The sequence below is a fragment of the Macaca nemestrina genome, chromosome 10, assembly GCF_043159975.1.
Source record: "Macaca nemestrina isolate mMacNem1 chromosome 10, mMacNem.hap1, whole genome shotgun sequence".
NCBI lineage: Eukaryota > Metazoa > Chordata > Mammalia > Primates > Cercopithecidae > Macaca > Macaca nemestrina.
Genome location: NC_092134.1, coordinates 28,826,456 through 28,853,834, shown reverse-complemented (window position 1 = coordinate 28,853,834; position 27,379 = coordinate 28,826,456). Strand labels below are relative to the sequence as shown.

General features: G+C 45.1%; 1 long non-coding RNA gene across 1 annotated transcript in view; it reads left to right on the top strand.

The window, feature by feature from the left end:
- The first annotated feature begins 8,604 nt into the window (after nucleotides 1-8,604).
- Nucleotides 8,605-27,379, top strand: part of LOC112429475 (uncharacterized) — a 56,486-nt gene continuing 37,711 nt past the window's right edge. The window contains exons 1-3 of the long non-coding RNA XR_011608903.1: nucleotides 8,605-9,841; nucleotides 10,417-10,625; nucleotides 18,434-18,531. This is a non-coding gene — a long non-coding RNA (uncharacterized lncRNA). The remainder of the gene's footprint in view (nucleotides 9,842-10,416; nucleotides 10,626-18,433; nucleotides 18,532-27,379) is intronic.

Here is a 27,379-nt window from a genome sequence, read left to right as displayed (position 1 = left end):
GCCTCAGAGCTCAGAGAATATGTGCAGTGCCATTGAGGAGCCAGGACACAGGGCTCTTGTGTTAGGTTCCTAATGACAGTGATAAAGAAGACGATTTAGGCATCTGACTATTGCATCCAGTATGTTCTCTTTCCCTTTGCTATCTCTCAAGTTGAGGTGGGGAATGGGGAGAGAGGACCTCTGGGGGATTCCCAGGTGCAGCCATTTTGGGTATGGCCATTCTGCTTCCTGGTTCATGACCCAACAGGAAGGACACAGCTGGGACGGTCTTGATCAACGGCAGGACCAGAGATGAGGCAGATCTGGGCACTGATAGATGACGATAATTAAAAAGGTATTTAGGTCGGGCACAGTGGTTCTCGCCTGTATTTCCAGCACTGTGGGAGGCTAAGGAGGGAAGATTGCTTGAGCTAAGGAGTTCAAGACCAGCATGGGCAACATAGTGAGACCCCATCTCTAAAAAGAAAAAAATACAATAATTAGCTGGGTGTGGTAGTAAACACCTGTAGTCCCGGCTACTTGGGAAGCTGAGGTGTGAGGATTGCTTGAAACCAGGAGGTTGAGGTGGAGATTGGTGGAGATTGTGCCACTGCACTCCAGCCTTAGCGACAGAGAGAGACCCTATCAAAACAAAACAAAAACAAAACAAAGATTGACTCATTAAAATTAATCATTTAACAAATAGTTACAAAGTACCTACCCTGTGCTAGAAGCTCAGTCCTGGTTCCTCAACAATGAACAGAAGCACCCACTCTCCTGTGGTGGCCTCTCCAGCTGAGCCCCGGGCCTCCTCAAGTGAGGATGCAATGGAAAGTGTAGTTTTAGGCCAGGAGCCCTGAGGACTCCAGGCACTGGGGAGTTTGTCTAAGGGAAAATGAGTAGGGGACCCAGAAAGGGGGAGGCCAGGGGCAGCCTGCAGCCCCCCTGTGTCATCTTCCTCACCCTGAAAAGTTCCCTTTTGACCCTTTGGAAGTAGCCGGAGACTGCTGTCTATCCACCATCCAGAAAATCCAGCCGCCCACAGTTTCTGCAACCACCACGCGGTTACTTCCAATCTCTCAAATGGGGTTTGTGGGCTCCCCTCCTTTCATAATTGTAGCTAACGTCATAGAGCACTTTCTATATGCCCAGCACTATTCTAAGTGGGTCACAGGCAGTAACTCATGTTCAATTCTCGCAACATCCCCATGAGGTCAGTCCTGTGTCATTCTTATCATACCCATTTTCCAGATGAGAACACTGAGGTACAGAAAGCAGAAATAACTTGTTCAGGGTCTTACAGCTGATAATCTGTGGGGTTAGGACTTGAAGCCAGACAGATTGAACTCAGCACTTGTTCTCCTCCCCTCTAGACTCTGAGGCCTTTGATCAGGCTATAATACAAGACACACAGGGTCCTGTTCCTATGGATTACAGTCCGGTGGGGACAACAGAGAGTAAGCCATAGTGATACCAATCTGGTGAGTCTCGTATGGAAGGACCAACTGGTCCTGGCTTGCAGAGATTTTCTGGCTTTAGCACACAAAGCCTCAAATTCTGGGAACCTCAGTCCTTGACAAACTAGATGGTTGTGTTAACCTAGTTGTGTGAAGGGGAATCATAAAGGATTATTATTTCTTTGCCTTATTTTGAAATTTACTAATTTGACAGGTGTCACATGGGATTTCACTGCTGTTTTTACATTGCCTTTCTTTTGATCGCCAGGGAGGCTGAACAATATTCTTGATGCTTTTTAACCAAGTTTATTTTCTAGTTTGTGAATCAGCTGCTCCTAGAATTCGTCTGCTGAGGCAGAGGGTCTCAGCCTTGAGTGGGCATCAGAATCAGAGGAGGTCTTCTTAAAAAGCAGATCTCTGGGTCATATCCTCAGTTTCTGATTCAGTAGGTCTGGGGTGGGGTCTGGGGCTGGGCACTTCTTTCTTTCTTTCTTTTTGAGACATAGTCTCTGTTACCCAGGCTGGAGTACAGTGGTGTGATCTCGGCTCACTGCAATTTCCACCTCCTGGGTTCAAGTGATTCTCTCACCTCAGCCTCCCAAGCAGCTGGGATTACAGGCACATGCGACCATTCCCAGCTAAGTTTTGTATTTTTAGTAGAGACAGGGTTTCACCATGTTGACCAGGCTGGTCTTGAACTCCTGAAATCAGGTGGTCTGCCCACCTCGGCTTCCCAAAGTGCTGGGATTACAGGCGTGAGCCAACATGCCCGACCTGGGGCTGGGCATTTCTAACAAGCTCCCAGGTGACACTGAGGCTGCCAACTGGTCAGGAAGCATACCTGGAGAGGCACTGTATTTGGGTGTTTGGTGGAAGCTCTTCCACCAAAGTGGTTCTCACATTTGCAGAATGTGCACCTTAGAATCACCTGGGGAGTGTTACAAAATTCAGATGCCCAGGCCCTACCCTGGACCAGATAAAGCCAATCATGGAGAGTGGAACTTGGGCTTTGCTAGTTCATTAAAAAGTTTCCCAAGTGATTTCCTCATCTCTGTAGTGTTGAAGTAAATTAAAATGAAGACCAGTGTGAAGAATCCCTGAGCAGACAAAGCCCATTATGCTTCATAAGTGACCTTAATCTTCTTGATTTGCAAACATAAGCAAAACTGTATGCTTTTTTTTTTTTTTTTTTTTTTTCTCTAGCCTGACTTCACTAGCTAGAACTTCTAGCACTACGCTGAATAAGGGTGAACCTCCTGGCCAGGCGCGGTGGCTCACGCCTGTAATCCCAGCACTTTGGGAGGCCGAGGCGGGTGGATCACGAGGTCAGGAGATCCAGACCATCCTGGCTAACACAGTGAAACTCCGTCTCTACTAAAAATACAAAAAAAAAAAAAAAAAAGAAAGAAAGAAAAAATTAGCTGGGCGTGGTGGAGGGCGCCTGTAGTCCCAGCTACTCGGGAGGCTGAGGCAGGAGAATGGCATGAACCCAGGAGGTGGAGCTTGCAGTGAGCCAAGATCACGCCACTGCATTCCACCCTGGGTGACAGAGTGAGACTCCAACTCAAAAAAAAAAAAAAAAAAAAAAAAGAAGAAGAGTGGACCTCCTGGCCTTGTCACTAATTTTGTGGGGGAAAGCATTTAGTCTTTCAAGCATTAAGTGTCTTAGCTGTAGTTTTGTGGGTAGATGCTCTTTATTAAGTTAAGCAATGCTTCTATTCCCATTTTTCTGAAAGTTTTTTTTTAACATGAATGGGTGCTGAATTTTGTCAAATGCTTTTTCTGCATTAATGCGTATGGTCATATGATTTCTCTTCTTTCACCTGTTAATATGGTGGATTGTATTGATTGATTTTCAAATATTCAACTACCCTTTCACCTGTGGAATAAATTCCAATTGGTCATGGTGTGCAATCCTTGACATATATTGCTGAATTCTATTTGCCAATACTTTGTTAAGGATTTTCATGTATATTTTCATGAGGGATATTGATCTGTAGGGGTTTTTTTTGTACTACCTTGGTTTTCTTTTGTTGTTTGTTTTTGAGACAGTCTCTCTCTGTTGCTCAGGCTGGAGTTCAGTGGTGCGATCTTGGCTCACTGTAACCTCTGCCTCCCAGGTTCAAGTGATGCTTCTGCCTCAGCCTCCTGAGTAGCTGGGATTACAGGCATGTGCTGCCAAGCCTGGCTAATTTTTGTATTTTTAGTAGAGACGGGGTTTCAGCATCTTGGCCAGGCTGGTTTCAAACTCCTGACTTCAAGTGATCCTCCCACCTTGGCCTCCCAAAGTGCTGGAATTACAGGTGTGAGCCACCGTGCCTGGCCACCAGCCTCAACCTCTTAAGCTCAAGCAATCCTCTGGCCTCAGCTTCCCAAGTAGCTGGGACTACAGGCACATGCTACCATGCCTGGCTAATTTTTGTAATTTTTATAGACAGAGGGTCTCACTTTGTTGCCCAGGCTGGTCTTGAACCCTTGGGCTCAAGTCATCCTCCCACTTTCACCTCCGAAAATGCTAGGATTTCAGGTGTGAGCCACCGTACTCAGTCCTACCTCTGGTTTTAATATCAGGAAATACTATCTTCATAAAATGAATTGGAAAGTGTTCCCTCCTCTTCTATTTTCTGAAAGAAAATGTAGAGAGATGGTGTGAATTCCTCTTTAAACATTTGGTAGAATTCTTCAGTGAAACCATCTGGATCTGGAGACTTCTTTTTTGGGAGTTTTAAAATTGCAAATTCAATTTCCTTAACAGTTGTAGGCATATTCAAATTATCTAGTTCACATTGGGTGAGCTGTAGTCATTTGTATTTTTCAAGGAATCGGTCCTTTTTAACCAAGTTGTCAAAAGAATGTGTGTTCTCAGTAGCTTTAAAAAATTCTCTTCCCTCCATTAGCTTCTCTCACATTGAAATGAGATGCTGATTCCCCCACAGGCCTTCCCTCCCTCCAGATCAACGACAAAACGCATTATCCTGTGCCCTAACCCAGGACAGCATTCTTGACAGGTAGAGTCCAGGATGGGGCACTGCCAATGTAAACATACAGTTTCGAGGAACCAACTGGCCTTGGACCTCTCTGAAGGGCCCTGGAACCAGAGGGGGCTGGCGGTCCTCGAGTCACCTAAGCCTCCATGGAGAGACCTCCGAGGCGGAAGGTAGGAGCTCCGTCCTTAAGAGCAGGTTTGAGAAGCCAAAAACGCTGGGGGCCCTGGGTACCACTAGGTGGCGCTCAGAACATGCAGTTGTTCTTTGAGGCCAACAATGGACTCAAGAACCTCTGTTTAACTACATTTGGTCTGTGGGGCATTTGTTCTTTAAGTGAGATGCACTTTAGAGTCTAGAAGCTGCAAGGACCCCACGAGCTCTGAGTCGGTGGACTTGGTAATGCTTTCTCTGACTTCACTACTGACAAAGGAGGGAAGGCTTGAGAGGTGGTGCTGGCTGGAGGCTCCATGTGAGATGTCAGAGGCACTTACCAGCAGCTGCTGAGACAAACATGCCCACACGGAGCCTCTGTGTGGTTAAGAAGTGTCAATGCCCCACAGGCCTGGAAAGAATCCTCAAGAATCTACCCTGGGCTCCACGTCCCTTCCAGGCTGGCTCAATGCCCACACCCCTTCCGGATCCTGCCCCCTGCAGAGATACCTTGATCTACCCCACTACGTTAAGTATATTTTAGGGAAAGGGTCCTCTGGAGTCAGTTGGGAGGCTCAAGGTTTTGTCCTGCCTCTGCCGCTAGCAATGTGCCTTGTCCTATCTCTGGTTTTAATATCAGGGCAATACTTGTACACATCTTTGCTAGATTGTGAACTGAGTCCAAATCCTGACTCGACCACCCACAGCTGTGGTGCCCTCTTAGGAATCTTACTTAACCTTCATGGGCCTCAGGTTCACATCTGTCATCTGGAGATAATAAAGACACTCATCTCATAGTGTAGTGAGGTTTTATTTTTTAGTTTTTTAGAGACGGGATCTTGCTCTGTTGCCTGGGCTGGAGTGCAGTGGTACCATCATAGCTCACTGTAACCTTCGACTTTTGGGCTCAGGTGATCCTCCCACCTTGGCCTCCCAAAGCGCTGAGATTATGGGCAGGGAGCCACCATGCCAGCCGCAGCATCAAATAAGTGCTTGATGGACGTTGGCAGTTATTATTTTATCACATTTATTTATTTATTTAGAGATGGAATCTCATTCTGTCACCCAGGCTGGAGTGTAGTGGCACGATCTTGACTCACTGCAACCTCCACCTCCCAGGTTCAAGTGATTCTTCTGCCTCAGCCTCCTGAGTAGCTGGGACTACAGTGCATGACACCATATCTGGCTAATTTTTATATTTTTAGTAGAGACAGGGTTTCACCATATTGGCCAGGCTGGTCTCAAACTCCTGACCTCATGATTCTCCCGCCTCTGCCTCCCAAAGTGCTGGGATTACAGGCATGAGCCACCACACCTGGCATTATTATTATTATTATTATTATTATTATTACTGTTTTTGAGAAATGGTCTCACTCTGTTACCCAGGCTAGAGTGCAGTGGCGTGATCACAGCACACTGCAGCATCTGCCTCTGGGGCTCAAGTGATTCTCTCACCTCAACTTCTTAAGTAGCTGGGACTATAGGTGTGCACCGCCACACCTGGCTAATGTTCTTTTGGTGGGGGGGTATTTTTAGTAGAGAGAGGATGTTGCCATGTTGCCCAGGCTGGGTCTTAAACTCCTAAGCTCAAGTGATCTCCCAACCTCGGCCTCCCAAAGTGCTGGGATTACAGATGTGAGCCACCGTGCCCTGCCACTCCTATTGTCACTAATTTTTGTACCTCTCCTATCCCAGCCCTAGCATAGGTGTACTTGTTTTCTATTGCTGCTCTAACACATTACTACTAATAGAATGGCTAAAAACAGCCCAAATTTATTCTGTTACAGTTCTAGAGGTCAGAAGTCTATAATCAAGGTGTTGGTAGAGCTGTGTTCTCTCCAGAGACCTCAAGGGAAAATCTGTTCCCTTGCCTTACCCAGCTTCCAGAGGCCATCCATATTGCTGGCCTTGTGACCCCTTCTTACATCTCTCCAACCTCTTGCTTCCATCGCCCCATCATCTGCTACTAATTTGATCCTCTTGCCTCCTTTTAAGGATTTGTACCTGGGACCTATACAGATAATACAGGATAGTTTTCTCATCTCAAGATCCTTAATAAACTGTCTGCAAATTTTCTTTTACCATGTGCAGTAACATATTCACAGGTTTCAAAGATTAGGATATGGATGTCTTTGGGGACCATTATTCAGTGTAGCACTCTGGGAAAACAGATCCAGTTCAAAAGAAATAAGGGTTGGGAAAGGGCTTCAAGTGATTTTATCTTTATATCCCCAGTGCTATGATTTGAATGTTTGTGTCCCCTCAAAATTCATATGCTGAAAACGTAACCCCCAAGGTGATGGTATGAGGAGGTGGGGCCTTTGGGAGGTGATTGAGTTTAGATGAGATCATGAGGATAGGGCTGTTATGATGGGATTGGTGCCCTTAGAAAAGCAGCCACAGAGAGATATTTGCCCCTTCCACTACATGAGGACACAGTGAGAAGGCACCGTCTAGGAGCCAGGAAGTAGGCTCTCACCGGACACTGAATCTGTTGGCATCTTGATCTTGGACATCTAGCCTGCAGAACTGGGAGAAAGAAGTTTCTGTTGTGTATAAGCCACCTTGTCTGTGGTATTTTGTTATAGTGGCCTGAATGGATTAAAACACCCAGAGTCTAGCACATTGCCTGTTTGGCCTGGAAGGTACTTACTTACTGAATGAGTGAGTATGGTAAGCATTACAGGTTCTCACCAATACCCAGTTCTCCTCTCCTTCTTTGGGCGGGGGCACATGACTAATGACTAGCTTTGGCCAATGAAAGTGAGCACAAGTGAAGTGTGTTACTTCTAGGCTGAGTCAGTGGAAGCCTCCATGTGACACTTCAGCCTCTGTCCTTCCCTGCCATGATAAATATAGAGGCCTTCTCTTGAGACGGACTGAAGCAGCCCATCACCACCACCATCAACACCACCATCACCACCCCTATCACCACCGCCACCCCTATCACCACCGCCATCACCACCCTCATAATCACCACCACCATCCCCACCATCACCATTACCAACCCCATCACCACCACCATCTTCACTGCCCCATCACCACCCCCATCACCACCACCATCATCACCACCACCATCACCTCCACCACCATTACCACACCTCCATCACCATCACCATCATCACCACCATAATCACCACTCCTATCACCACCGCCATCACCACCCTCATAATCACCACCACCATCCCCACCATCACTGTTACCAACCCCATCACCACCACCATCTTCACTGCCCCATCACCACCCCCATCACCACCACCATCATCACCACCACCATCACCTCCACCACCATTACCACACCTCCATCACCATCACCATCATCACCACCATAATCACCACCCCTATTACCACCACCATCACCACCACCATCACCACCTCCATCACCACCACCATCATCGCCACCATCATCATTATCACCACCACCATCATCACCACCATCACCACCACCACTATCATCATCACCACCATCACCATCATCATCACCACCATCACCACACCCATCACCACCACCATCACCATCACCATTATCACCACCACCATCACCACCACCACCACTAACATCATCATCACCACCATCATTACTATCATCACCATCATCACCACTGTCATTATCACCATCATCATCACCATTGTTATCAGGAGGACGAGCAGGAGAAGGAAGAAATGTTACTCGCACTTCCAGTGTGCAAAGGAGAGAATAAATTTGATCAAATTCAGTAAAGACAAATACTAGTAATAGCAATCTCACCTTGTCAACTTTAACAAATGAAGCCAGTAGAAATTAATTTTAAGGCGAGGCTTGGGGGTTCACGCCTGTAATCCCAGCACTTTGGGAGGCCAAGGTGGAAGGATTGCTTCATCCCAGAAGTTTGAGGCTAACCTGGGCAACATAACGAGACCCTATCTCTCCAAAAAAAAAAGGTATGGTGGTGTGTGCCTGTAGTCTCAGCTGCTTGGGAGGCTGAGGTGGGAGGATATCCTCCTAGGAGGTCAAGGCTGCAGTGAGCCGTGATCGTGCCACTGCACTCCAAAGCAAGATCCTGTGTCAAAAAAAGAAAGAAAGAAAGACAAGAAAAGAAATTAATTTAAAAAGTCTTACACATTGTCATGTTTGTTTCTTCCTCTGAGACCATCAAGGTTTCTCTTCCTCCTCCTCCTCCTCCTCCAAACCCTTAATAGACTTATGATTAATTAGAAATCTTTCTTGGAAAAGTAAGAGAAGCTGGGAAGTGAGGAAGATAGCCTATAATGAGACTTTAGAAATAGATTTCTACATAATCAATATAGTTCAATGATTTCCCAGAGAGACTGGCTTCTCTGCCATGCTATCAGTCCTAGTTTCAGCCAGTGAAAGCAAGGAGTGTGTTAGAAGCCCAGGTGGCAACTTTAGGACTCTCAGCTGCTTTGATGTAGTTGCTCACTGAAGTTGAACTGTCCATTTAAGAAACCATTCATTCATTCGCCACATATTTGTGGAGCACTGCTGAGGACCAGGCACTGTCCTGGGCAGCTCTGGGGTGGGACTGATGGGTGTTAGGACACTCCCCACCCCCTTCTGGTGATTGGTTCAGGAATAGACATGTGACCCGTGCAGCCGAGGAACTGTTTGCTGGAGGGCCTGAGAAAGTTCCTCTCTTTTCCACAGGGCAAGAAAGAAAATGCAAATGATTTAAGCAGTAGGTACCTAAAAATGCCATGCGCAAAAAATTTTCATCACAGCATGGCCTGCAACAGTGAATCACTGGAAGAAATCATAGAGTTTCGTTAAGCAAGCTGTGGTATCTCAATAAAAAGCAATGCCATGCTGTTATTTAAAATAACACAATGACTATAAAACATGAAGAAATGTTTACGTAAAGATACTAAGAGAAAAAAATTATTCACAAAACTATATAGATATGCTCTGAGGAATCAAAATGAGAAGGTCATAAGTAACACATGGAAGTAATGCCTTTGTAAGACTGCTGGGATTATGAATATTCAAAAACATCCTTTGAATTATTTTACAGTAGTCTCTATATTTTATTTCTTCTAAAGACCCCTCACAGTAATTTCTAAACAGGTGAGTCAGTTGGTTGCCATTTCCTAGGGCCTCCTCAGTGAGCGCATTACTCCTGTTTTCCTGGAAGCCTCTACAGTCATGAGGGTTCCAGCCTTCTGATGAAGCCAACGCTGAGTGTGGCAGAGAGGAGGGATGGAAAGGGACAAGCTCCCTCAGGATCTCAGCAAGCTGCTTGACCATGCTGCTGGACTCTTCCTGGGTAGCTGGTAAACTTTCAAATTATTTCATCTGGCTGAGATTGGACTTGTGATCGAGGCAGAAAGCATCATAACCTAAACCCTCCCCATAGCTGCCTTCACATCTTTTGTCACGTTAACACCCCTGCAAAATCAATGTATTACCTTGCAAAAGTTGTTGAAAAAGAGCCACTTTTGGAGAAGGTGTTCTGTGGAAGCAACCATTCCTTATGCTCCCCTCTCCCGTCATGTCCCTTGTTGCATCTTTTGCCCATTTTTTTTTCCACTATTTTTTTCTAGGCCTGCAGCTCTCAAACTTTGGTTGCATCAGAATCATGGCTGGGAAGGCTGTTCTTTAAAATGCAGATTTCCAGGCCTCACTTTTAGAGCCTGGCTTAGTCCAGCTCGCGAGTCAGGCCTTTGTTGTCTGCCTTGTCACTAAGCTCTCCAGGGCACTGTACTGCTGCCAGATTTGAGAACCACTGCTCAGGTGCAACTCTGTTTCAGAGTGTGCCCAGGAATCACAGGCAAGGCAGCCCAACGCAGATAAAGATAAGCAGCTGATTGAAGGGAATCAATACCGTGTGTGTTTCTTATTCCTACAGATGCATAATCAAATATATAAGTAAAAAATGATATTTCCTTTGAGAACTGCTTGAACAGTGACCTGAACATCTCAAGAAAAACATTGGTGGACTTGCATGAACCTGATTTGGGTCAAAATTAAGCACCACACTGAAAATCATGCCCTTGTGAAATGACAAATTGAATGTGTTCAGAAATTGCATTTGAACCAGTTGAGATCCTGATCCAGGTTAGTGGTTCTTTACCTTACTGTTCGATGAAGGGGTGACATTGATGATTCAACCATGTTAGCAAGCTTTATTTGCTCTATTTGTAATGAAAATGTAATAATAAGGCCGGGCGCGGTGGCTCAAGCCTGTAATCCCAGCACTTTGGGAGGCCGAGACGGGCGGATCACGAGGTCAGGAGATCGAGACCATCCTGGCTGACACGGTGAAACCCCGTCTCTACTAAAAAAATACAAAAAACTAGCCGGGCGAGGTGGCGGGCGCCTGTAGTCCCAGCTACTTGGGAGGCTGAGGCAGGAGAATGGCGTGAACCCGGGAGGCGGAGCTTGCAGTGAGCTGAGATCCGGCCACTGCACTCCAGCCTGGGTGGCAGAGCGAGACTCCGTCTCAAAAAAAAAAAAAAAAAAAAAAAGAAAATGTAATAATAGTAACATTTCATTGATTCTAAGCTGCGATTCTAACCCCCCCCGCCCACATACATTTTTAGCAGCTGTGTAATTAGGATGGGTCTTAAGATCAATGTCTTACGGTCATTGACACAAGGTCATAACATAGTTGTCATTGCCAACACCTTCTGGTGAGATCCAGAAAGACCCGGGAACAAAATTTGCAGAATGAGTGTCAGCAGCCTGGGAGAAACCTCTGAGACCTCAGCGTAGCATCTTTGTAAGAACTGCTTCCTCATCAACACTCTTGATGGCAAAGGGTGACTTTGCGTTGAAAGATATATACAATGACAAGATTGAGCTGAAAATCACAAAGAAGATTGAAACTCTCTGAAAAAGTTTTGGGAATAACTTAACCAATCCTTTTCACTTCTTTTCCTATTTTGAGTGCCCAAGGGTGACACATGAGATGTCTAAATAAGTCTAAAAAATTACTTTCAACAAGTCTTTTTTCTGAGATGGAGTCTCTCTCTGTTGCCCAGGCTGGAGTGCAGTGGCGCGATCTCGGCTCACTGCGAGCTCCACCTCCCAGGTTCACACAATTCTCCTGCCTCAGCCTCCCAATTAGCTGGGACTACAGGTGCTTGCCACCACGCCTGGCTAATTTTTTGTATTTTTTAGTACAGAAGGGGTTTCACCATGTTAGCCAGGATGGTCTTAATCTCCTGACTTCATGATCCTCCTGCCTCGGCCTTCCAAAGTGCTGGGATTGCAGACGTGAGCCACCGTGCCCAGCCCCTCAATAAGTCTTTACAATTTTAAGAGAGCTAAGAAAGTATTATGTCATAATTTAATTAGTAGCATTTTCTGTTTGTTTCCTCAGCAATATATAAAATAATGGTGCATGTTATAATTAACAACATATTAGATACAGTGAAATACAGTAAAAGTTCACACACATAGAACTGCCGTGGGTCAGTGCTCCATTCATGTTAACTCATTCAAGAACCCATTTTATAGATAAGGAAACTGAGGCACTTAGAAGATACAGCCATACAGCCAGAGATTGGTAGAGCTAGATGGGATTCTAACCCAGGCAGTCAGCCGCAGGGTCTCTATGATAGCATCATACCTAGAGATGTGCAACTTTGCAATGTGTCAGATAATAACTGGTGAATTGTTGACCAGATTTGTATTTTAACAAGCATAGCACTGATCAAGAAAGAAAAAAGTGCAAATATGCTGTGAAAACGAGGCCAATTGTGTGACTGGTAAAATAGCAGCAGAAACCTGCATCAAGGCTATTTATCACCCAGAACATTCCAGAAGGTGCTGCTTCATTTACCTATGGCTTCTCACACCAGAGTGTTTCTCATTGTGTTCAATGGAGTGTTGAAAAGAGTAGAAACAAAAGTAGTTTGGGTACTTATCTTTTCTCATAATTTATATTGAAATGGGGAATGACTTCGATGACTTCTACACAGATGTTTGCAGCTTTTGTCAAAGGAAGAAGCAATCTCAGTTGTCGAGGACTGAATTCAGGCCTGAATTATTATTGTTTACCAAGTTTTAAGTAGACATTAGGACAAAGGGTAAAACTGTGAATTTAGTGTTTGACCTAATAGGAAAGCCTAGCTCTCAATACTGTATTTAGCAGATTTTTTTTTTAAAGTCAAATTAGTGTAAATTTTATTTTGTTTTATTGCTTTTATTGTATTTTACAAGATTGATAGGATGACAATGAAATTTGAGATATCAATTGCTATAATTGATTATGGAGACGGAGTCTTTGGAGGCTTAATTCATTTTCAGTTGACAAAAGTTACAACCTTGGTGATGAAATAGAACCAAAAAAAAATCAGTCATCTTTGTTCATGGAAATAGCTTCCATTGTAGTTCATGGAAATATCTTTTGAAGACTATTTTCCAAGGAGGGGAAGAGAGAGAGGGACAGAAAAAAAGAGAGAAAGAGCAACTGGGATCAGAGACTGCTAAATTCCACCATCTGATACCAGCTTCTTGCTGTCTAAGAGGATGTTTGTGGAATTAATATGGTTTGGCTGTGTCCCCACCCAAATCTTATCTTGAATTGTAGCTCCCATAATCTCCATATGTTGTGGGAGGGGCCCAGTGGGAGGTAATTGAATCATGGCAGCAGGTCTTTCCCATGCTGTTCTCGTGATAGTGAATGTGTATCACATGATCTGATGGTTTTATAAAGGGGAGTTCCCTTGCATACTCTCTCTTGCCTGCCACCATATAAAACGTGCCTTTACTCCTCCTTCACCTTCCACCATGATTGTGAGGCCTCCCTAGGGATGTGGAAATGTGAGTCCATTAAACCTCTTTTTCTTTTTTTTTTTTTGAGACAGAGCCTTGCTCTGTCGCCCAGGCTGGAGTGCAGTGGCGCGATCTCAGCTCACTGCAAGCTCCGCCTCCTGGGTTCACGCCATTCTCCTGCCTCAGCCTCCCTAGTAGCTAGGACTACAGGCGCCTGCTACCGCACCCGGCTAATTTTTTGTATTTTCAGTAGAGACGGGGTTTCACCGTGTTAGCCAGGATGGTCTCGATCTCCTGACCTCGTGATCTGCCCATCTCGGCCTCCCAAAGTGCTGGGATTACAGGCGTGAGCCACCGTGCCCAGCACCTCTTTTTCTTTATAAATGACCCAGTCTCAGATATGTCTTTATTAGCAGCGTGAGAATGGACTAATACAGAATGTCCATGGGTAGGAGCCTCAATAAGGTGCATGGTACTTCCTCCCTGACAGCACTTTCTCCCCCAAGACTTCCTTGCTGTCTGCCATCTGCCTTCTGCACCCAAATGTTTATGAGCATCTGAATTTTCCAGCTATCATGAAAAGAAATTGCCCTGAATCTGCTTGCAATATGCACTCACTTCAATTCAATACAAATTTTCCAGAATTTCTTGGTACTTTAGCATTGCATTCATTGACTGAAAAAAAAAAGGTAGAATTTTTTGAAAAAATGTGTAAGTAATTTAAAGCATTATTGTTGCGTTAAATTCAATGCAGCTACATTACTGGGGAAAATATGAAAACTAGGTGAATCTTAAAGTGAAAACTAAGATGAGCAGATACATTTCTAGCTTCCTGGTCAGCTTCAGTCTAGACCTCCAAGCCCCCAGGATTCAGTGATCATTTTTGCTGCCCCAAACGATACTGGTGTGGAAAAGTTTGAGGCGCACTATGTTACAAAGAGTCCCTTGAGCCTCTTGCCCATTGGTCATTAAGCAGAAAAATACACCCAGTTCCTTCTGTCCTTGGCTGCCTCCCATTGCTGTTTGCCCATGACCATGGTCTGCCCATTGGCAGGCAAGGTCTTTTGGAGTTGAGGGCTTCCTTGGCAGAATATTCCCTGTAGTTTTAGACCAGGAGGTCCATGGAGTGTGGTTTTCAAGGCTAAGTCAGAGACCACCCTAGAATTTTGAGGCTGAAATGGAGCCTGTTCCTTTGGCCAGTCTCACCTGGTTTTGGTATAGGAGGGGTTAGGAATGGGTAGTAGGTGGCTAGACCTGTGATGGTCTCCATTTAGGAGCCTAGTGAAACCAACAGAGTCTATACTTATGTATATAGATGATGGAATCTTTGACACTCTGAATAAGGTGTTCCCTTAGGTTTTTAAAAGAAGAGAACATATTTCCATGTATTTTAACATTTATTCATTCCATGATATTTGTTTTGTGTGCTGCACTGGGCCTGGGGAATACAGCAGCAAACAAAATAGGTAAAAACCACTGCCCTCGTAGAGCTTATATGCTAAGGTGGAGAGAGAGCAAATTTAAAAGACGATTAAATATCTGGAATGTCTGATGGTGATTGGTGCTATAAAGGAAAATGAGGGAAGAGGAGGGGGAATGTGTGTGTCCGTGGGTGAGTTGCAGTTTTAAGTAAGATGGTTAAATGCCACTGAACAGGTGACATTTGAGCAAGCCACTGAGGGATGCTGAGTCAGTTGCTTTGAAGGTGCAGCCTGCTGGGCTGCCTGAAGGATTGGATAGAGAATATGAGAGAAGGTGAGAAATTGAGGATGACTCCAAGGCATGATAGGCAGTTTATGACACAGCTCACAGTGATCCCCACCTCCTGGTATTCATGTTCTTGTATAATTTATTTCTTCTTGAGTCTGTGATGGACCTAGTGACTTTTTTTATTTTTTTATTTTATTATTATTATTATTATTTTTAGACAGAATGTCACTCTGTTGCCTAGGCTGGAGTGCAGTAGCATAATCTCGGCTCACTGCAACCTCCGCCCTCCTAGTTCAGGCGATTCTTCTGTCTCAGCCTCCTGAGTAGCTGGGATTTCAGGCGTGTGCCACAACACCCGGCTAATTTTGTGTAGTTTTGGTAGAGACGGGGTTTCACCATCTTGGCCAGGCTGGTCTTGAGCTCCTGACCTCATGATCCACCCGCCTCAGCATCCCAAAGTGCTGGGATTACAGGCGTGAGCCACCGCGCCTGGACTGACTTTTTTTTTTTTTTAAATCATGAATAGATTATGGCAAAATTGATGGGATCTCATTTCTGTGGATATATCACCAAGATTGTGACTTCTGTTTTGCTAGCAGATTCTCTCCATTGCTTTCTTGGCTTGCACACTTCAGTGACGCAGTCTGCCTTGTTGAGAGGCCCACATGGCAAGGAACTGAGGGCAGCCCCTGAGCAGCAGCCAGCCAGGAACTGAAGATGTCAGTCCAGCTACCCCTGACGAACTGAATCTTGAACCACATGAGCTTGGAGTGCATCCTTCCCAGTTGTGCCATGAGATGAGAGCACGGCACCAGCCAACAGTGTGACTGTCCCCTGAGAAAGACACGAAAGCAGAGGGGACAGCTAAGCCATATCCAGATTTTTCACCCACAAAACTGAGATAATATATGTGTGCTTTTTAAACTGTTAAATTTTGGGACAATTTGTTATGCCACAATATATAATTAATACACAAGGTTTTTGGCAACCGAAAGAATAAAATTAGTATTTATGATATCACAAGATCAGTGTAGGTAGAGGGTTTCTTTACAGGGAGATTTCAGGGTTTCTTTTCTTTTTTTTTTTTTTGGTGATGGAGTCTCACTCTGTTGCCCAGGCTGGAGTGCAATGGTGTAATCTCAGCTCACTGCAACCTCCACCTCCCGAGTTCAAGTGATTCTCCCACTTCAGCCTCCCGAGTAACTGAGATTACAGGCATCTGCCATCATGCCTGGCTAATTTTTATAGAGACGGGGTTTCACCATGTTGGCCAGGCTGGTCTCGAACTCCTGACCTCAGATGATCTGCCTGCCTCCGCCTCCCAAAGTGAGGGATTACAGGCGTGAGCCACTGCAACCAGCTGATTGCAGGTTTTGGATATGTACAATGCATATATGTATCTATTTTTGTCATAATACTTCTCACTAATTTTTCAAATGGTAGTTAGCTACCAATATCTATAATCTAAATACTCTGCATGAGCCACCTTAAAAGTTATTTAAGGCATCTTCAAAAATCAGATTCTAGGCTGGGTATGATGGCTCACACCTGTAATCTCAGTACTTTGTGAGGCCGAGGCAGGTGGATGGCTCGAGCCCAGGAGTTCAAGACCAGCCTGGGCAACATAGAGAAACCCCGTCTCTATTAAAAACACAAAAATTAACCATGCGTGGTGGTCCATGCCTGTTGTCCTAGCTACTTGGGAGGCTAAGGTGGGAGGATCACTTGAGCCCAGGAAGTTGAGGCTGCAGTGAGCTGTGGTCACACCATTGCACTCCAGTGTGGGTGATGGTAGTGAGACCCTGTCTAAAAAAACAAACCAAATGTTATAATAATTTTAGTCATAATTATTTCTAGAAATGGAAAACATCAAACACAGTACCAACCCATGAATTCTGATGTCTCACTTTTAGAATTTCTTTATTCTTTTCTTTCAATTTGCACAAAAACCAGAATAAAATTTATCTTTGTATATCTGTGAGGAAAAGATGATTTGCTGGAGCAACTGGACAGAACAAACCATTTAAACGAATGTGCTTTTTAGCATTTAAGGATTTATATGTTAATGAAGTAATTCACTATTAAAAGTTTGCCCAACTTCCCGAGGTTTTGAATGATAATAGCTTAAATGGAGATTAAAAGTAAGATATGGAACCAAGAGAAATGAAGGAGGTAAAATCAGCAGGCTGTGGTGATTCGCTAGAAGTTGGAGTAAGGAAGAGGGTAGTGTACAGATATTGTATGGTGCTCATCCTCTCTTGGCAGGAAAGGTGCTCATCCTTTACAAAACCAAAAGAATGTTTTGAAACCAAAGGATTGTTGTGGAGAACAGCTGCCATGTCTATGTACAAAGTTCAACCATTATTAATCTCAGACATTCTGCTCATTCCATGGGAAGCCCCAGCCCACAACTTGTTTAGGAATGGGCATGTGACACAATCCTGGCAGAAGACTATTAAGTAGAAACTTTCCTTTCTGTATGTGTTCCCTGGAACCAGGCAGCCATTTTGGGACTACAGTGGAGTTCCTTGAAGAGATCAAGCCAGGAGCTGAGGGCAGTCAAGTGGGAAGACAGAGAGGGACCTGGGTCCTTAGATTGTGTGGTTTCAGGGTTGCCAATCCCGAAACACCTGCATGTGGGGACTTGTTTTTATAGGAGGTGAGGCATTTTCTAGTGGTTTAAGTCATTTTGAGTTGGGTTTTCTGTTACTTGCAGCTAAATGCACTCTGAGACAGGGACATTCTAGAAGAAGCTCCAGTTTTCTGGCTTTATCAGTGGATCCATTTTCTTTTTTTTTTTTTTTTTTTTTTTTGAGACGGAGTCTCGCTCTGTCGCCCAGGCTGGAGTGCAGTGGCTGGATCTCAGCTCACTGCAAGCTCCGCCTCCCGGGTTTATGCCATTCTCCTGCCTCAGCCTCCCGAGTAGCTGGGACTACAGGCGCCTGCCACCTCGCCCGGCTAGTTTTTTGTAGTTTTTAGTAGAGACGGGGTTTCACTGTGTTAGCCAGGATAGTCTCGATCTCCTGACCTCTTGATCCACCTGTCTCGGCCTCCCAAAGTCCTGGGATTACAGGCTTGAGCCACCGTGCCCGGCCAAGTGGATCTTTTCTATAACAGGACATTCAGAAGGAGAAGGCAACAGGCCTTGGGAAGTGGGGAGAAAGGATGACCTTGGTTCAGGACATGCTTAGCAGTGCTGGAGGGACACCAGGTAAGGACATCTGCTGAAGGTTTGAGGTGCAGACCTGGAGGTCAGGAGCAAGTTCACAGGAGATAGCACTATGGCAATCCTTGAGCTGCACAGAGAGAGGGAGGTTAAAACATAGGCTTTGGCTTGGATCCAGCCTTACTTCTTAATTTCTGTGTCACCTGGGGAAAGACACTTCATTTTTTTTTGTTTTGTTTTGAGATGGAGTTTTGCTCTTGTTTCTTAGGCTGGAGTGCAATAGCGTGATCTCAACTCACCGCAACCTTCATCTCCCAGGTTCAAGGGATTCTCCTGCCTCAGCCTCCTGAGTTGCTGGGATTACAGGTATGTGCCACCGCACTCGGCAAATTTTGTATTTTTAGTCGAGACAGGGTTTCTCCATGTTCATCAGGCTTGTCTTGAACTCCCGACCTCAGGTGATCCGCCGACTGCAGCCTCCCAAAGTACTGGGATTACAGGTGTGAACCACTGCACCTGGCCCTTTTGTTGTTGTTGTTGTTGTTGTTATTGTTGTTGTTGAGACAGAGTCTCATTCTGTCACCCAGACTGGAGTGCAGTGGCATGATCTCAGCTCACTGCAACCTCCACCTGCTGGGTTCAAGTGATTTTCGTGCCTCAGCCTCCTGAGTAGCTGGGATTATAGGCGCCTGCCACCATGCCAGGCTAGTTTTTGTATTTTTAGTAGAGATGGGGTTTCACCATGTTGGCCAGGCTGTTCTCGAACTCCTGACCTCAGGTAATCCTCCTGCCTCGGCCTCCCAAAGTGCTGGGATTACAGGCGTGAGCCTCTGCGCTCAGTGGCACTTCGCTTTTCAAAGCCTCTATTTCCTCCCTTGTAAAATGGAAATTCTTGCCTTAGTGTTTCCAAAGTAAAAATTCTTATCTGTGTGTGGCAGAGACCATGCTAGATCTTCACCAAAACTTGTTTTTCTTTCCTCTACGGCCCATGGACAAACCACATATGCCAGTGTCCCCACTGTTAGGGAGGGGTCATATTGATGGACTCTGACCAATAGCATGTGATGACTTCTCTTCCTGCACCTGTGAGCTGGGAGCTGAGAATCCAGGGGGAAGCTTCTAAGGCTCCAGGAGGATGATCTTTTAGATGGAAGGAGCCTGGGTCCCTGAGTGACTTGGTGGAGAACTTCCAACCCCAAATCAGCTACACTGGACGTGACACGAATGAAAAATAAACGTTGGGCATGTTGCTTTTATAGCAGCTAGCATTCCTTACCCAGGCCCATCTACCCAACATTTCCCAGTGTCTGAAACACAAGATGATTTAAGTGTGCCCAAACAGTTTAAAATGTTCACTTGTTACACATTTGTTTTATAGGTATGCTTTCTTGATGCATTACATATTTGTTTTATAGGTATTTCTTTATTAACAAAGAACCATAGACTGAGTGGCTTAAGCAACATTTTTTTCTCACAGTCCTGGAGGCTGGAAGTCCAAGATCAGGGTGCCAGCAGGGTTGGGTTTTGGCGAGGGCCCTTTCCCATGTTGTAGACTGTCAACTTCCTGTTGTATCCTCACATGATGGAAGGATGGCTAGAGAGCTCTCTGGGGTCTCCTTTTTTTTTAAAAAAATATTTATTTATTTATTTATTTATTTATTTTTATTTTACTTTAAGCTCTGGGATACACGTGCAGAATGTGCAGGTTTGTTGCATAGGAATACATGTGCCACGGTGGTTTGCTGCATCTATCAACCCGTCATCTAGGTTTTAAGCCCCACATGCATTACGTATTTGTCCTAATGCTGTCCCTCCCCTTGCCCCCATCCCTCCAACAGGCCCTGGTGTGTGTTGTTCCCCTACCTGTGTCCGTATGTTCTCATTGTTCAGCTCCCACTTAGGAGTGAGAACATGTGGTGTTTGGTTTTCTGTTGCTGTGTTAGCTGAGAAGGATGGCTTCCAGCTTCATCCATGTCCCTGTAAAGGACATGAACTCATTCTTTTTTATGGTGTAGTATTCCATCATGTATATGTGTCTGGGGTCTGTTTTATAAGGATGCCAATTCTATTCGTGAGGGCGCCACCCTCCCGACCTAATCAACTCTTAAAGGCCATACCTCCTAATACCATCCCAGTGAGGGTCAGGTTTTACCATATGAATTTGAGGGGTCACACGCATTCAACCACAACAAAGTATTAATTACACACATACACCGCAACCTCCTCAGTCTTATGATTTCAGAGATATTATCACTTAGGACAAGGATTGGTTTAATTATGCGAGTTAGTTAAAGAAAAATGTCAAATAAATAACAAAAGGTGGCAGGTGCAAATGGCAAACATTTTGACAGTGACACACAGGCTGACTTACTCCATGTGGCTGTTGTGAGGCCCAAATGACATTGTGGGCTGGCCCGGGGGCTGAGGCAGGTGGATTGCTTGAGCCTAGGAGTTTGAGACCAGCCTTGGCAACGTGGCAACACCCCAACTCTACAAAAAGTACAAAAAATTAGCCAGGCATGGTGATGCGCATCTGTAGTCCCAGCTACCCAGGAGGCTGAGGTTGGAGGACTGCTTGAGCCCGGAAGGTGGAGGCTGCAGTGATATGTGATTGTGCCACTGCACTCCAGTCTGGATGATAGAGTAAGACCCTGTCTCTCCAACAACAAAAAAAAGTCCCTCTCCTGGTCCGGCGCATAGTAAGTGTGTGACAAATAGTAGCTGTCATCCTGTAGTATGTAACCTGCATTGCAGGACGGATTCCATCACCTCTGGTTTGCTGTTCACTTGCCTACCACCCTTCGTCTCTGAATCTCTAGTAGTAGCTCCATGTCCGGCACCTAATGGGGCCACATAAATGGAGACTGAGTGTTAATTATTAAAGGGACATACATCCTTTCCAGAATCACAGATTTGAGTACACTGGGATATGAGCCCTGTGCAGACAAGAACTACATATGTCTGACTGAGTGCTGTATCCCCAGCATCCAACCCAGAACCCAGTGCATAGTTGGTGCTCAAGAAATATTTGTTATGAATGAACATACTTATCTGAATTCTTCTCATAGACTCCTATACTGTCCAACCTGGCCTGAGCCTTGAGAACAATACTTCTTAGCTAAAGAAGAGGAAAGTAGGCTGGGCGTGGTGGCTCACGCCTGGAATCCCAGCACTTTGGGAGGCTAAGGCGGGTGGATCACCTGAGTTCGGGAGTTTGAGACCAGCCTGACCAACATGGAGAAACCACATCTCTACTAAAAATACAAAATTAGCCAGCGTGGTGGCACATGCCTGCAATCCTAGATACTTGGGAGACTGAGGCAGGAAAATCGCTTGAACTTGGGAGGTGGAGGTTGCAGTGAGCCGAGTTCATGCCATTGCACTCTAGCCTGGGCAACAAGAGCGACACTCCATCTCAAAAAAAAAAAAAAAAAAAAAGAAGAGGAAAGTAAAGTATGAAGAAGCAAAGCGACTTCACAAGGTCGCACAGGTATGGGAATGTACAGTGGGGTTTTTGAAAGTCACATAGGACGTGAAGCAGTTCTTTGCTGTGCAAGACTGTCCCAGGCATTGCCTGCCAATGCCCTTGAAAGCCAATGGTGTGTCTAATCATTGTGATAATTAGAGATGCTCTGGAAGATCTCCAAAACACCTCATAGGGACAGTACCCCCCACCCCACCCCGGGAACTGCAGATCCAGCCTGTCCTTCCAAATGGATGAAGAAACTAAGACCCATGAAGGAAGACAGACTTCCTCAAATGATGGAGCCAGCATTTGGAACAAATTCCTGACACTGGATTTAGAATCTTTCTCCAGAGCCAGGCAGGTGGCTCGTACCTATAATCCCAGCATCTTGGGAGGCTGAGCTGGGAGGATTACTTGAGTCTAGGAGTTCAAGACCAGCCTGGGCAATAAAGCAAGACCTTGTCCCTACAAAAAATTAAAACATTAGCCAGACATGGTGGCATGCGCCTGTAATCCCAGTCACTTGGGAGGCTCAGGCGGGAGGATCACTTGAGCCAGGGAGCTCACAATCAGGCCACTGGACTCCAGCCTGCGTGGCAGAGTAAGACCTTGTCTCAAATTAAAAGAAAAAAAAAAAAGACTTTTTCTCCAATCATTGAGAGTAGGACTTGTTCAGATCATAAAGGAAGTTCCTGGAGGGACAGGGGCTTGGGGCTCATCAGTACTCAGCACCCCAGGGTGGTGCTAAGGCAACTCCCATGAGCTGATGAGGAGGGGAGCCCCTAGGATGCTCTGCCCTCTGCCCCGGTCCCTTCTCCCTTGTGGCTCAGCCCTGCCTAGGGAGGAGAGCAGCAAGGGGAGTGGGAGGGTGTGGGCAGAGATAAATCTGCTTCCAGGCAAAAGCTGGGTCTGACTCCTAATAGAACTGAGATGAGTGCATGTATTTTAAAGCAAATAAATGTTTCAAGACCTGAGAAGGGAGACGTTAATGGCTCCATTCGAATTCAGTGAAATTTATTTTCCATTAGGGCTGGGCTTTCTGAGAAGCTTGGTTCAATCAAGGTTAGACATGAAAACAGCACTGTGGCTGAGTGGACACCAAGTTCCCCTCCACCCACGGCACATTGCTTAATTAAAGCTCCTGACCTGCAGCCGCCCTTGGCTGGCCCACAGACAGATGCACCACTCTTTTCTGCTCTTTTTGTTTTTTTCTATGTTAGATAAGATTATCTTTTCAAACTTATTTTCACAATCAGCACTGAGATGACCAACTTGCCAAGCTGCCCCGTGTGCCCACCACCTCTCCATCCACGGGTGCCTGCCAGCTGGTAATGAGAAGTTTGCCTTGCCCTTTAGAACCATTATTTTATTTTATTTTATTTTATTTTATTTTATTTTATTTTATTTATTTTTTTTTTTGAGACGGAGTCTCGCTCTGTCGCTCAGGCTGGAGTGCAGTGGCGCGATCTCGGCTCACTGCAAGCTCCGCCTCCCGGGTTCACGCCATTCTCCTGCCTCAGCCTCCCGAGTAGCTGGGACTACAGGTGCCCACAACCGCGCCCGGCTAATTTTTTGTATTTTTAGTAGAGACGGGGTTTCACCGTGGTCTCGATCTCCTGACCTTGTGATCCGCCCGCCTCGGCCTCCCAAAGTGCTGGGATTACAGGCGTGAGCCACCGCGCCCGGCCTAGAACCATTATTTTAAACAATGAATGGTGTTTGCAGAAGTGAGATGGCGAATAGAGATTCATAATGAATAGCTCCAGCAATAATTACTTATTTTCTGTATTTATCAAAAATGACTACATACAGTATTGCTCTCTTCTCTGAAGAGAAAAATGCAGTAATTATCATCGCTATTTATCTACTTTCCTATTTTAATGACTAGCAATTGCCATTTTTTAATTACTAGGGCAAAAAAAATGGTTACCTCTTAGCTGAGATGGCTGTAGTGTCATGAAGAATGCATTTGCAGACTAATATCAGTAACGTTGTGTGCAGAGAATAAATATAAGGTGTTCGGGTTTCTTGCCATTCAACCTGTTTGTTGGGCCTATGACAGAAGCAGCAACTTGGGGTTGAAATGGTTTGTCTTCAGAGCTGTAAGGGAGCCACGTCTACAAAGGCGATATAGTCTAGTAGCATATATTTATTTATGTCCAGTGATGTACTGATAAATGTGCAACAACCAGCCTTCAAGTGGGGGAAGGAGCTATGACATGTAGCATTGGCCAATTACTGTGGTGTAAATACTCCTATCATGGCAGATTTTAAAATACCAACCCTACATCATGAAATACACATTTGGGACCAGAGGCATGCAATTGACTCTCTTAAGCTGGAGTCAGCCAACTCTAGCACACACATCACTAGATATTAATTCTATTATTTATTTATTTATTTGAGACAGGATCTGGCTCTGTTGCCCAGGCTGAAGTGCAGTGGCATGATCTTGGCTCACTGTAACCTCCACCTCCTGGGCTCGAGTGATCCTCCCATCTCAGCCTCTCGAGTAGCTGAGATTATAAGTGCACACCACCACACCAGGATAATGTTTATATTTTTGTAGAGATAGGGTTTTGCCATGTTGCCCAGGCTGGTCTTGAACTCCTGAGCTCAAGCAATCTGCCCACCTGAGCCTCCCAAAGTGTTGGGATTACAGATGTGAGCCACAGTACTCAGCCCATACGCATATTTATTGAGGGCCTCTTGTGTGCCAGGCAGTGTCCCAATTGCTGATGTGACAGCAATGAATGAAACAGGTGGCCCCTGCTCTAATGAAATTTAGATTGAGTAGGAGAGACAAGACAACCACCAAAGGAACTGATAAATATGTCACACAACGTTGAGGAGTGGTGAGTGACAATTGGAGTGGAGTATGAGGGCAGGCTGGGATGGGGTGAGGGTGGGAGCTCTTTTGCATACAGTGGACACGAATGCCCTCCCTAAAGGGTCTCATAAGCATACATTTGAATGAAGTGAAGGAGAGAGTTTGTGAGGATTCCTGGGCAAAGAGCATTCTAGGGAGATGGAAAAACCAACATTGATTCTATGAGGTTGGCAGGAGGATGCCTGGGCATTGCTTTTAGTCTCTGTTTCTGAAGGTGTCGAGATCTGGGAAGTCTGGGGTATCTTCTAAGATGACACAGATATATTTCTTTTCTCACCCTGCTCCAGTGAAGCATTCTTACTCTAAATTTCAGGGAGGCTTGAGACCTGGGGGTGACCATGACTCTCTCTCCCTCCATTTCCTGCAGGATATATTCTCACATTTCTTCTCATGTCCTTGCATACCTGCAGCTCATTTGATTTCCTTGTAGACACTGGCTCCTGATCTCCTTATTCCTCTTACATTGAAACTTATGCCCCTACCTGGAACGGCAACCCGGGGGGGAAAGGGTTTGTTCACTCCTGACTTTCCGTCCCCTAGAACAGTGCCTGCCCCACAGTCAACACTCAGTAAATATTCATTGAATTCATTAACACAGGAGATGCAAGCATCTAATTATTTCATTAGGACTTCCAGTAAGGTCTTGCCTGAGCTAGAAAGCCCACACCCTCAATGCTGCATCCCCCTTCCTGACAGTTTTCTTTGCTGTTCTGCACTGACACCCTTGCCTGGAGGGAGACACTCATAAACACTGTGGAATGATTGACAGCATGGATATTGTTTTATTCTACATGACATCTGTTTTTATCCTAAATTACTTTTATTCCTTCTTCATAGTATAGATAGGACTTTCTATTGATTTTTTTTTAATTGTATGTGCAGGGAGGTAAAATTATCTGTAAATTTCATTTCCACATAGTGAAGGAAGCATGGAACTCTTTTGTTCTCTAAAGGGGCTGCCACATCTGAGATACATAAGAATAATAGGCTGGACAGAATGATTTTCATTAATGGACTGTTTCAACAGGCCCTGGGGGTCACCTTGAGCATTCCTGAAGCCACAAGAGAACTACTTGGGTAGTTGACCACCAAGGGAAGCATTGGGGACATTGGGAGACTGAAGGAAGACTGCTGGTGACGTCAATGAGACACATCCCGGACAATGGCAGGGCTTCCTTTCTGGGCATGTCCAGTGCATACTGGCTGGAATCAGGAGAGGGGCCTTTCAGCCCCAGGGCTTTTAGAACCTGTTCGGCGATTCGGAGTGGGGGTTTGAAGTGAGTTTCTCACTTCATGCCACATTTGATCTTCGTGCACAAAGAAAGTACAAAGCCAGAGACGTGACCCAAGAGGAAAAGGCCCTTTACTTTGGGAGCTAAGTCTTGTTGGGTTTAAGCAGTCTGCTCAATGCTAATGATGAGATCGGGAAGTGTATTGACATTGCTGGTGTTGTAAGTGTGAAGATGAAACAGACGTTTCTTTTTATCTATTCATCAGTGACTAGAAAAGTCTCTCAGCTCGAGAGATTTTATTGTTTTATTCTACTTTTTTCCACACTGACTTCTTGTGTAAAGAAACTCATGGCAGCACCTAATCTTCAGAAATAAGTGACTGGCAGTCAGTGTTGAGAAAATTGTACTAAGGATGGGCACTGTGGGAATATCATTGACCCTGTCCCTGCCATTTGGCAGTCAGTCGAGGTGGGAATAGTGAGTCATACCCCAGGTTAGAGACAAGGAAGCTAGGCTCAGGGAAGAATGGAGTTGCCTGGGACCAACCTTCTGGTAAGAGATAGCCCTGGGCTGGGACACAAGCTTCCTGATTGCTCTTATCTTTGATGGGGAGTTGATAGAAGGCAGGAGCTGGATTGTGTTAGTCAGTGTTCTCCAGAGAGACAGAACCAACAAGGAGTGTGTGTGTGTGTGTGTGTGTGTGTGTGTGTGTGTGTGTAGAGAGAGACTTTAAGAAATTGGCTTTCACAATTGTGGAGGCTTGATGAGTCCAAAATCCAATGGGATAGGCCAGCCGGCTGGAGACTCTGTGAAAAGTTGCAGTTCAAGTCCAAGGTCAGCCGCTGGATGAATTCCTTCTTGCTCCTGAAGGTTGGTCTTTGTTTTATTCAGGCTTTCAACTGATTGAATGAGGGCCACTCATGTTATAGGTGGCAATCTGCTTTACGCAAAGTCCACCAATTTTAATGTTAATCTCATCCAAAAAAAAAAAACAACCCACCTTCACAGAAACATCCAGAATAATGTTGGGCACCATAGCCCAGCCATGTCGACACACAAAATCAATCTTCACGTACATCTTGATTTTAAAATATGTTTTAAATTATAGTAAATGCAATAGACACTCAGTATAGAAATTTTAAAATTGCAAACAAATATAAAAAAGGAAACTTTCCATTTCACCAGGGTACATTGGGATATTGCCTTAATAATTAATTCTAGGCATACTTACACTGTAATATTGGGTCATACCTTGGAATGGTATCATATCACAGTAGTGTTACGCAGCTTACTTTTTTCACTTAACAAGACTCTATGAACTTTTCCCCAGGTTAACAAATATTATTCCACATCCTGATTTTAAATGCTAGCACAGCATCTGTCTGATGTCAGCTGTAGTGAATGGCTTTGCCCTCTGCTCAACATCCTTCCTCCTTTTTCTGGTAACAGCATCAGATTTTCTTTTAGGGATCTCCCCTGCCCCCACTCCTAGGCCATGTGGTTCAGGTGGAGCTAAATCCTACCTCCTGACCCCTCTTTGGCCTAAGACCAAAGTCATCAACAGTGAGAAAGAGGGCCGAGCACAGTGGCTCATGCCTGTAATCCCAGCACTTTGGGAGGCTGAGG